The sequence below is a fragment of the Grammomys surdaster genome, unplaced genomic scaffold, assembly GCF_004785775.1.
Source record: "Grammomys surdaster isolate TR1022 unplaced genomic scaffold, NIH_TR_1.0 261, whole genome shotgun sequence".
Taxonomy (NCBI): domain Eukaryota; kingdom Metazoa; phylum Chordata; class Mammalia; order Rodentia; family Muridae; genus Grammomys; species Grammomys surdaster.
In genome coordinates this window covers 590,675-602,388 of record NW_021604702.1, presented here as the reverse complement: position 1 = coordinate 602,388, position 11,714 = coordinate 590,675, and the positions used below count along the sequence as shown (strand labels likewise).

At 37.9% G+C, this 11,714-nt stretch overlaps 1 pseudogene; it reads right to left on the bottom strand.

Annotated features, from left to right (window-relative positions):
- Positions 1-1,992: 1,992 nt before the first annotated feature.
- Positions 1,993-3,690, bottom strand: LOC114627893 (annotated as a pseudogene).
- Between the last annotated feature and the right edge of the window lie 8,024 nt (positions 3,691-11,714).

Sequence of the window (11,714 nt, the reverse complement as noted above, 5' to 3'; positions counted from 1 at the left end):
GATTTTAGGATTCCTAGGCTTTGGACCAAGAGGAAAAGGATGTTCAGAGAGGAGACACAGAGGTTGTCATGCTTAAATGAGTGTGGAGAAAGGGAGGCATAGAGGTCACCATAGGGTAGAGAAGCAAGGAGAGAACCCTGGTCTCTGGGCAAAGAAAATGTGGTCCAGACAGCTAAGAGCAGGCAAAATGAAACACAGAAATTAGTTAGTAGTAACTCAGAATTATCAGTGGGAGGTAGATTCTAGCAGCATGGATGCTAAGCAGGTACCCAGGTTTTATGCTATATAAGGCATTTTAAGACGGACAGTGGTGGCGCTCGCCTTTAATCCCAGCACTTGGGAGGCTGAGGCATGTGGATTTCTGTGCAGCTGGCTCAATGTAGCTGAGAATGCCCTGGGGAAACCTGTATAATCCTCTCGATGACTTTCTGTCCCTAATATCATAATAAACTACCATTGTTTAATACTCTGAAAACTAGATATTGGTTTAGAAGTTCCCAAGTCAGTTCTAACTTGACTTAACAATGTTGAGTGATAAATGAGGGATAGCTTCAACAACAGGGTATTACAATCAAATCCTGATTTGAAACAAAGGTTAACTAACATAGTGTGTGGTGTTTTTTGTGTTGTAACTTTCAGCCTTCTTCATGCTTGTTCTACTGTGATATTCTCTAAGCTTATAAAGAAAAAATGTAGTTGTTGCAAGGAGGGTTGATTACTTACCAATACCAAACATGGAAGATGTCCTGTGGAGAGGATATTAGATCTAAAAATAAAGAAGAATAATACCATTAACATAGTCATACAACTATTGTACCAGTAGATTGATCTTTTTTTTTTGTCATATTATAGCAAACAGCATCCATCCCTGGGTAAGAAAATTGAGAAATTTTTTTCCCCAGAAACTTACAAGTTACGTTGTAACACTATTAAAGTTAGTTTCTAGAAGGAATATGCCATTTCAATTCCACCTTTACTTCTATGTGTCTTGAAAGAAAGATCTGTTGTGTTTTCAGCAATATAGTCTTGTTATCTAGTGCTAGTGGGTATCCAAGAGCATTGGCAGTTCTGTTTTCCTTAGGAGCCTTTGGAGAGTATTGACAAACAAGTCATGCGAGGTCATTCCACATTTGGCATTCAGTTATTATTGCTATTATTTGATCACTCATTGCTTCTAGAATCAGTACTTTCTACACATGCAGTGTATATCACTCTGAAGTATTAAAATTATTGTCTTTAATTTAAATATATAGACAATAAATTGGAATGCAGCATATTTGTATATACTTAGTATAAATCATTACTGTGCATAGATTAACCATGTGAAGGATAGCTTCTTTAAATTACGTGTTGACTATGATACATAAGTGTAGATATGTGTTGTGGGAATTTATTTATTTATTTATTTATTTATCTATTTATTTGCTTCAGCTGCTGTTTATTTACATTCAGGTTGGCACTACAGCAACAGTCCTGGAGATTCTTCAGAATACAAGGTAGAGAGTGGAATGTCTGCAGTGACAGCAATGGAGTGCATGAGGAGGAGTGGGGAGGCCAAAGTTGTTGGGAAAGCAAGTCAGGTCCAGGGCCAGGGCCAAAAGTCATCTACACTGGGTCCCTGGGTCCCTGGGTCCCTGGGCCCCATGCTGTCAGCCGCTACTCTTGCCCTCTCCTGACACCAGGCTAGGGTGGGGAATTCTCTGAACAACTTTCTATAGGAGCAAAGTATATAGAGATGATGCTTCTCTTCTGAGATAAAAGTCACAGGGTTCCCATTCCTGCATTCCTCCTTCACCCATGGTTCAAGTAGGGCCATGAAAATCAGCTGGGCCCTATTGCATGTTTCAGAGGCATTAATCTTTCCTGGCATCCCAACCCACCACACTATGGCCCAGTGTGAGCACTACACACTAATGGATACACTACTAATAATAATGGATAGGATAGGAGAGGGGAAGGGACAGGGGCTAGAAGAGGGGCTCTAGAGGGCCATCAAGGTACAGGCAGTACATGCATGGTGTTGGTGAAGCCAGAACCAAGACACCACCCGGTCAGCACAATGACCACATCTCCCTTTTTGAAGAAGCCTCGGGCTTTGCCAATATCCATGACCAAGTTTACACGAAGGTCAACATCCTCAGCCCAGGCATTTAGTATCGCATCCTTACACAGAACAGGGAAGATGCCAAGGTACAGATGGGACTGGTGAGCAGTCTGGGGATTGAGTGTCACAGCAATTATAAGAGCCTGAGGGTGGTACCTGGCCACTTGGTGAACACTCCTGCCAGGCTTGGTGAACACAATAATGGCATCACTGCAGCACTTGAAGGAGACCTCCACAGTACCCATGGTGATAGCTTCTGTGGGGTCGCTGATAATGGGCACCAGGTGGTGGAGTTTCTCGAGTAACTGCAAGTGGTATATGGCAGCCTCTGCCTCTGGGGCAATCAGGTGCTGCATGCAAACAACCTCCAGAGGGTAGTCCCCCTTGGCTGTTTCTCCATACAGCATGATGCAGTCTGCTCCATCTAGGACTGCATTGGCCACATCACTGCCTTCAGCACCGGTGGAGCATGGCTTCTTGATCATGCTCTCCAGTATTTGTGTAGCACAGATGGCTTCCCAGCTCAGTTGCATTGCCTGATCATCATCTTCTGAGACAGGAAGACATTCTATGTAGGAATCTCAATGCCCAGGTCACCACAAGCCACCATGATCCCATCACTGGCCCCCAAAATCTAATTTATGTAATGACGCCATCCCAAACTATACTCAGCTACTCTCTGCACACAATCTTGCAGCCTCTAGGCTAGCCCCATGCAGTGACCGATTGTGATCTTCCCAGCTGTGGTGCACATATCTCAGAGCCTCCTATACCTTCTCAGCCATCTACACCCTGTAGCTAGTTGTCACAAATACCCTTAACCCAGTAAATCAAAACTCTAGAAGCTTATAATTAATCAGTCAGATTTATATATCAATAAATTCTCAGTTCATAAGATTCCCACACAATAATTTTAGAGCCAATTGGTGATGATATAAATGGGCCATCTAAGTAAGACAAATTGTACTGTAATCATCCATCCCTTATAAGATATTCATAATTACCTGTGGCTATTTAAAGTCCATGGAATCTGGATCATCCTGTTCTTCCTCCATCTTCCTTCCTTCCTCTCTCTGTCCTCCCTCTCCCCTTTCCCCATTCTCCCCAAAACTTTTCAGCTCCACTTTGCCTTCTACTGCACAATCACTGGCTCTAGCCTTTATTTTAAGTTAAGGTGAGGAGTAGGTTCACAAGAAGTCACCTGTGTATGTGATTCACTCCTCATCCACAGCCCCTCCTAGGAAAGCAGAATTAGCATCAAAATACAAACAGCACCAGGGCCATTCACAATAGATAAGTTCTTACTTCTCATGTGACTTGTGTTTGTAAAGATTTCTAGATGGAGATTACTGACTCAATCTGTAGGTATGTTTTTAATCTTTAAGGAATGTAACAAGTTAGATTTAAACCCAATATATCCTTCTGAAAAAAAAATCACTTAAAATGCATATTATTTCTCTCTGATATTATCATTGTCAATATATATATATATACATATATATATATATATATGCATATCTTTATGTTTATATATGTCCTCTAGCAACTTATTGGACCTTTACCTTGTTTTTCCTTAACATCTTCATCATTCACATATTGCATTAGTTAGGTTTCAATTGGAGTAATAAATCACCATGACTGAAAAAAATGTAGGTAGGGAAAAGTTTATATAACATACAGTTTACTACACATTATCTCCAAAAACTATCGCAGAACTCAAAGTAGAAATTTGAACACAGGAATTGAGACTAGAGAAGAATGCTTCTTACAGACTTGGTCCTCCTAGCTTGCTGAGTTTGATTTTTTTTTTTTTGGTAGCTCAGGACCCTCTGCACAGAAATGCTGAATCCTATAATGGGATAGGCCCTTTCTCATCAATAAATGATCAAGAAAATGGGATACATGTTTGTTTATATGCCATTCCATTTTGATGAACTAATTTCTCAATACACATTTTCTCTTCTTTGTTGACACTAGCTTGTGTGGGTTTGACAAAAACTAAGCAGTACAATTTGTTAGCAACTTTTGTGAATTTCAAATAGGGACATGTTTTTCATATACAACTTAATATGTTATATTTGGTTTATATGGCATGCATTTATGATAGGGACATGTTTTTCATATATAACTTTATATGTTGTATTTGGTTTATGTGGCATGCACTTATGCTTTTTTTGCACTATTGTATGATGGAGTACTTACAGTAATCATTGACTCAGTTCCAGTTTCAAGTTATCTCCAAAAGACATCACTAATGTCTTTTTAACTGCTAGCATTTTATAATTAGGACACATTTGATTAAAGAAAGTGCCTTCCTCATTTCATGTGACTTTGAAGAGTTTTATAATTTGAGTAGATGCTTTTTGAATTCAATCTAATTCTTATAAAAATATCAGATGTTGGGAATCTGAGACTATGGTTTCATAAATTTATGACTAAAGTTAAATGATGCCTTTTGAAAAAACATGAGTTCCTAGCACCTACCCCAGGATGTTCATAATTTCCTGGAGCCCCACTGCAGCCCCAGCTCCAAGGAATCTGATACTTTCTTCAACACTCCAGAAGCAACCATAACCATGTGACAATCACTTTCACAGTCAGACACATATAATATTAATAAGAATAAATATTAAAGAAATTATCAAAATTTTCTTCACTGTAATAATGTGCAAAATTACTATGATGGCTTGAAAGAAATGTTCCAACACCATAGACACATATTTTTGAGTATTTGGTTCCCAGCACCATTTGAGAAAGATTATACTGGTTAAGAGTTCCAGTCTTATATTTTTGGTTGTGAGCCTAGTGTTTAATGGCTGAGACAGTAATTTCAAGCAGGAATCTAAATATTAGGCTAGAACAAAGAAGCAATATCAAGTAGTAATCTAAATTTTAGGCTAGAGGAAGAAAATAGGCTTCAGACATGAAAATGAATTTGGGCTAGGACAGGGAAATTAGCTCATATATTTTGGTCATCCTGATAAGCCCTTAGAAACAGTGATCATGGAAATGTTCATGGAATTTCATTTATTGCCTTGCTTGTTCTTTGGCTATTTGTGTTTATTGTCTTGCTTGTACCTTGACTATTTGCCTCTATTGTACTGCTAGTCCCTCAACCTAGAACTGACTCAAATACTTTCATGTAATTCAAATGATATAAAAGGAGGAGGGGGAATGGGATAGCATGTTCTAGGGAGGGAAAATGGGAAAAGGGGATGGTGACATCTGAAATGTAAATAAATAAAATATCCAATAAAAAATAAAATCTCAGTGCAAATAAAAAACCAAAAAACATAAAACAAAGACTTTAAGAGAAAACATAGTAGGAGAATCTCATGATTTGGAGTAAACAAAGACCGGTTGGAAAGGTCATAATATGAAAAAAATTAGTTGGACTATGTTAAAATTAATAATTTTTTTATATCCTTGAGAGAGTTGAGAGCGAGAGAGAAAAAAAAAAACAGAGTTCCCATCTTATTTAAGCAAGTGAATTCCTGGGGGTGGGGGTTTGAGTTTCTGAAGCCCATGCTCAATCTTATTCTCTCTCTCTCTCTCTCTCTCTCTCTCTCTCTCTCTCTCTCTCTCTCCTGCCTGTTCCCTGTGGATTTAACCCACCTCAGCTACTTTACTTTTCTAGCACCATGTGCTTCTCACTTTGATGATAATGAATTAATTGTTTAAATCTCTAAACAAACTCCTAATTATTTTCTCCTATAGGAGTTGCCTTCTTCATCATGATGTCACATCTGAGCAGTAAAACAGACACACATTGGTTGTCCTTCTATATTATAAAATTAGCAGAACTTTATGGTATTATTAATTGTAATATTTCAAAATTACTATTTAGTAAACAAGTGTATATGACTAACCCTTGTCAGATATAATACATTTTTAAATTTTAAGTAGCATATTAAATATTTTGTCTGATACATTAATACTTTTAATGACATTTCATAAAGTAGAAAACTTATTTAATATTAGATTAAAATATTCATGTAAAATTAAGTTATTAGATATAGGACTCATGATTTAAGTAAAAACTAATATCTTGACATGTATTGAAAATAGCCACTTATTTTAATCATATCTCATATGGTGGTTTAAATATGAAAGACTCCTATAAACTCATGTATATGAATGTTTAGCCATTAAGGACTATTAAGCACTATTTAGAATGGATTAGAAGATGTGGCTTTGTTTGAGTAAGTGTGTCACAGGCATGGACTTTGAGACACCAAAAGCCCAGAGCATACCCAATATCATTTACTTCTTCCTGTTACTAGCGAAAGAACTTTCAGATGATTTGCCAGCACTAAGTATGCCTGTGTGTCACCTATATACTTTACTATGATAATAATTTCTATTTCCCTAAAACTTCAAGGAAGCTCCAGTTAAATGCTTTGTAAAAGTTGTCTTTGTTCTTGTGTCCCTTCACAACATTAGAATGGAGACTAAGATGCCTCATCATTTCACAGTTTCTTTGACTTTTTAAAAAAAATTAATTAAAGAGAAACTCATGAATGTTAGACTCTCAAGTATAATATGTGTATACCCAATCGCACTATTTATATAAATAGCATCAAGTAACTTAATATGAGTTGGAAATGTTTTAATCAACAGCTTTATTTTTAAAGTAAAGTTGTGAATTAGTTCATATTCAGTTTATGTACAAAAAGAAAAGCAAATATTATTTTTGTCATAAGTACTGATTTGTAAAAATATATTGAGAAATTCTTATCAAAAATTTTGTTTGTGAACCTATGTACACTAGTTTTAATATGTTCAAATATGGCTTAAATTATTACATCTAAAATAAAATTTAAATCAAACTGTAGAATTTCTAAAGAAAAAACTAAGCAATTTCCAAAAACTGTAGAAGACTGTAAGGCAATATTGTGTCCTGAAAGTGGAAAAACAACAGTAATTAGAAAGCATTGAAATCTCACAAGGTATTAGTTGCCTTTCACTTTACTGGGAGAAAAAAAATAACTTCTAAATAAAGTAACATTAAGAATATACGGTTTGGGGCTGGAGAGATGGCTCAGTGGTTAAGAGCACTGACTGTTCTTCCAGAGGTCCTGAGTTCAAATCCCAGCAACCACATGGTGGCTCACAACCATCCGTAATGAGATTGGATGCCCTCTTCTGGTGTGTCTGAAGACAGCTACAGTGTACTCATCAATAAAATAAATAAATAAATATTTAAAAAAAAAAAAAGAATATACGGTTTGTTCTAGTGTTTAGTTGCAAAGAATGCTACCCATCTTGGCAAGTAAGGTATACCTCAGGAAAAGGAGGTTGTTCATTACTTTGTATTTACAGGTACGAAATAATGAATATTGCGTGCATGTGCTCAGATTATTTTTCCATTTATATAATGGGAACACTAACCACTGATATTTTGGATGGGTCTTCTGACTGTACATCTTAACCTCCTCACAGACTTAGGTAGTTGTAGTCTCTGAAGCTTACTGCTGAATAACGTCACCATTTCTAGTTCTTTCTGAATTCTGGCTGGCTAGTTCAGCACAGGTATACTAACTCAAAACTTCTGACCAAGCTGACTGACTCAACCTGCCTAATCTCAGCTTCTCACAGAATGGCTCTGCTTAGAAAACTGTCTCTAAATTAGCACAAACTGCACTGTACTGACTTAGCTTACTGCATGGATCTGTGAGCACTCTACTGAACTCAACTGCATTGAACTAACTGTACCAAACTCAACTGAACTCTACTGTATTGCTTGAACTCAAATGAAATTCACCCATGGAACTGTGTTTCATTCCTGACTCACTCTGCACTGCACATATTCTATCTCTTGACTTGTTCTTTCACATTTTTCTCTGACTCATCACTTTGTCTGTTGCTTAATTAGTTGTTGTAAGGAAACCCTGATAATTAAGGTTGAAGTCTCTACTATGACCACATAGTTACAGTGAGTTTGGTGTAAAATGGAATAATCTCTTTACCAGCAGGACTTCCCTTTATCTGATCTTGTCTGGGAAGCCAACCCCTCCCTATTGCCTCCCCCGCCCCACTCACTTTACTTAGGGAATGCCAATGTTGATGTCTAGTTGTCCTTGGCATACCTGCAAGTTCAACTTCCTCTTTCTCAATAAGAACCTGCTTATCAGGTACAGGGGATTCCTGGAATGACTCTTCATAAATGAGGCATTCACAGTACTTTAAACTCTAGCCAATAATTTTTAAATCACCCTGAAAACTCCTTCCCACTCTCAGGGTTCATATATAGTTGTTGTTATCCCAAATAAAGTATATGCACACCAATTGTTTCATTATAAATTATCTAGGAGAGTTGTTTCATTGAATATCATTTAAAGGGCATTATCATTAAAATCCTTGGAGAAGACCTTAATTGGAGAAGGTCTCCCCGTACCTTATTCTGCACTATGGATCATGAAGACCTGACCTATTCTGGACTCCATTTCCTTCTTCTATCCTGATATGCAGCAACTCCTGGACACTCTGAGAGAGAAAGCAGAGGATGTAGCATTTCCTCAACACACATATCAGAGTTGGCACCTTGAAAGTGGTTTCACAGCTGGAGGAATACATACTAACAGTTGTTACCCACATGGATCCAACAGGACCTTAGGTTTAGGACAAAAGAATGAGAGTCCCCATCCCAGAACATCCCTCTGGCCTTTGGAATTAGCCCAAAGGCCCAAGCCTCCACTCTCTGAGGGCAGGCAATCTATCATTTTCCTACTTTGTTTTTGGTTGGAGCTATCTCGTGGAATCAGATATTATGAAAGGACATCTTACACCTCCTGCCCAGAACACTCTTTGTTGTTGCCATAAGATTCCTAAACCTCTGTCTGAAACCCAACAGTGAGATGAGCATTGGCAAAGATACTCTATCTAATTTCTGCTTAAACTAAAACAAAAACAAATGAAAATCTAAACAAAACAAAAATCAAAACAAAAACAGTAATACAGCATCTTTTAAGTGTCATGTAGGTTGACTGTAGGAACTCTTAAAATCTGAGAGAAGGCTTAATATTTTGGATCTCTGTGGGATCCTCAGAAGTCAAACGTTTTGGAAAGCCCTTTAGAAGAGACATTTCTTTACTTTTCTATCATCGGTAACCCCTCATTACCTTAAACAAACAAATAAATAAACAAAACACCTCAAGTTAGGAAAACTTTTAAAAACCCCTGAGATAAAACTCACCAAAAATGAACATTCATCATATGGGAGGAGGTCCTTCAGATAGCATCATGCATGACCACTGGTAATATTTACAGTCTTGAATCATGGACTCAAAAAATGTTCTCTCACCCAAAGCTACTTCCCTTCTCTGATTTTCTACCCATCTTAGCTGCTATTGGATAGCATATAGAACTACTTAAAAGAATTATGTTGTGTCCTCTCAGCCAGGTGAGTCACAATATCAGGGTCCTAAAGCTTACCCTATCTCAAAACTTGAAGCCCTCATACAATTAATAAGAGAAATGAAAATCATATACTCATCCCTAAACCCTTTTGAGTCCTTGTAAGGAATGCTACAGAAGTCCTCATCTCTACCAGTCCCTTACCCACTCATCAACCTAGCTCTCAATATGACTCCATTATAAAGGTAGAAGAGCAGCCAACATCTTCCACCCTTCCCCCTACTCAACCTCACTCTATCAAAGTGGAGAAAGCAGTCCCTTCTTCTCCTTCCCCCAGGCAACAAAGCTGCACTCTCCAAAGGCCTCCTGAAACAAACAAACAAATGAACAAACAAACTTAAAACAGCTAAAACGCCACCTAACTGCATATATTCATATCCACAACCCTCAACCAAACAACAGTCTTACAATCTTAGCAATATTTTTGAAAAAGTAACCCAGTGACTCCCATCAGGAACCAGAACTCCAGGCATTCCTAGTCAATAGTAATGTCACACAGAATAAGCCACTCATCATACCAAACTGCAAATTTAAAAGAATTCAACAGCCAGTAAAGAAAGATAGCATTCATTCACTGTTTTAGTTAGGGTTTTACTGCTCTGGACAGACACCATGACCAAGGCAAGTATAACATTTAATTGGGGCTGACTTACATATTCAGAGGTTCAGTCCATTATCATCAAGGTGGGAGTATGACAGCATCTAGGCAAGCATGATTCAGGCAGAGGTGAGAGTTCTACATTTTCACCTGAAGGCTGCTGGTGAAATACTGACTTCCAGGCAGCTAGGAGGAGAATCTTAAAGCCCACACCCACAATGCCACACCTACTCCAATAAGGCCACACCTACTACAACAGGGCTACATCTTCTAAAAGTGCCACTCCCTGGGCAAAGCATGTAAAGTCCATCAGATGCACCAAATTGTTCCTTTAGAACCAAATTGCCACCTTAAATATGTTAGATTGGCATGATGTTTGCAGCTTCTTTCGGACTAATCTGCTCTTTTTACAATGGAAGGCCCCTTTCCAGGATGAATGCCTTCAACTTATTCAGTAAAGTTAGGGCCAAGATGACACCATGTGGGGATCTAATGAACTGTTTTGCCACAAAGCCTTTACCAGGGGATAACAGGCAACATATCCAGTAGGTTACTATGGAAAGGTACACCTATGTGCAATCCAAGCCTGGGATAGAATCACTGCACCCTCTGGCTCATTAAAAAAAAAAAAAAAAACCTCTTCCCTGCTCCTTCTCTGCCAAATATCAGAGGATACCCTACCTGTCTTTATTCTTAGAACTAAAATGAGCATAAAGAGAAAAATTCATGACCAAGCAGGGATCTTCTTCTTAAAAAAATATTATATGGGAGTGTATGATTTCTGAGTCCAGGCTTGACTACCAAGTAAAAAGCAATCAAAACAGCAAGGACCTGCTTTAAAATGTGGATAAACAGGATATTGGAAAAATGAATGCACAGAAAACTCCCTCCCCACAAAGATCTACAATGTTTCTAAGACAATTTTCTCTAGATGTTTCAAAGGTTTCCACTGAAAAAGAGATTGTCTCTCCAAGTATGATAAAGATGGCAAACAGCTAGATTCTTTAAAATTAAATAGGGCAGACCTCAGTCCAGACATTAAGAGAGAAAACTGCTCACAAAGAGGCTATATGGGTATTTAACATCTCAGAGAGCACCTACACAAAAATAATCATAAAAATTGATAACAAATCATTCAAATGTCTTCTTGATGCTGGGGAAGACAGGACAGTTTTTGAGACAGAAAGATATCACACAATGTTGACAGCTAATACCTGGGCCCTAACTCCTAGGGTTAGGGAACAGTTCCCATGCACTTATTACTAAGCATACCTTCAGGTGGGAAGACCTTGGTGGAGCTACTGGCCTAAAATGCCTTGTAGTAGATAACATTATCACCAGTCTCCTGGGGAGAGATATTTTACAAGCCCTTGATGTGGTGCTTGCTACCCAATCAGAAAGGAATCATATCAGGAGAGATGATTATATTTATTTAAAAAGTGATACCCTTAAAGCCTAAAAATTGCCATTCTAAATGAACCCCAATTCTAAGGAGTATTGTTAAATTTAATACTTCCTGCCTTGGTTTGCTTTCAAATGAAGCCATCTGTGCTGAACAATGGTCTCTATTAAGAAAGAAACTTGAAGTCCTCACAA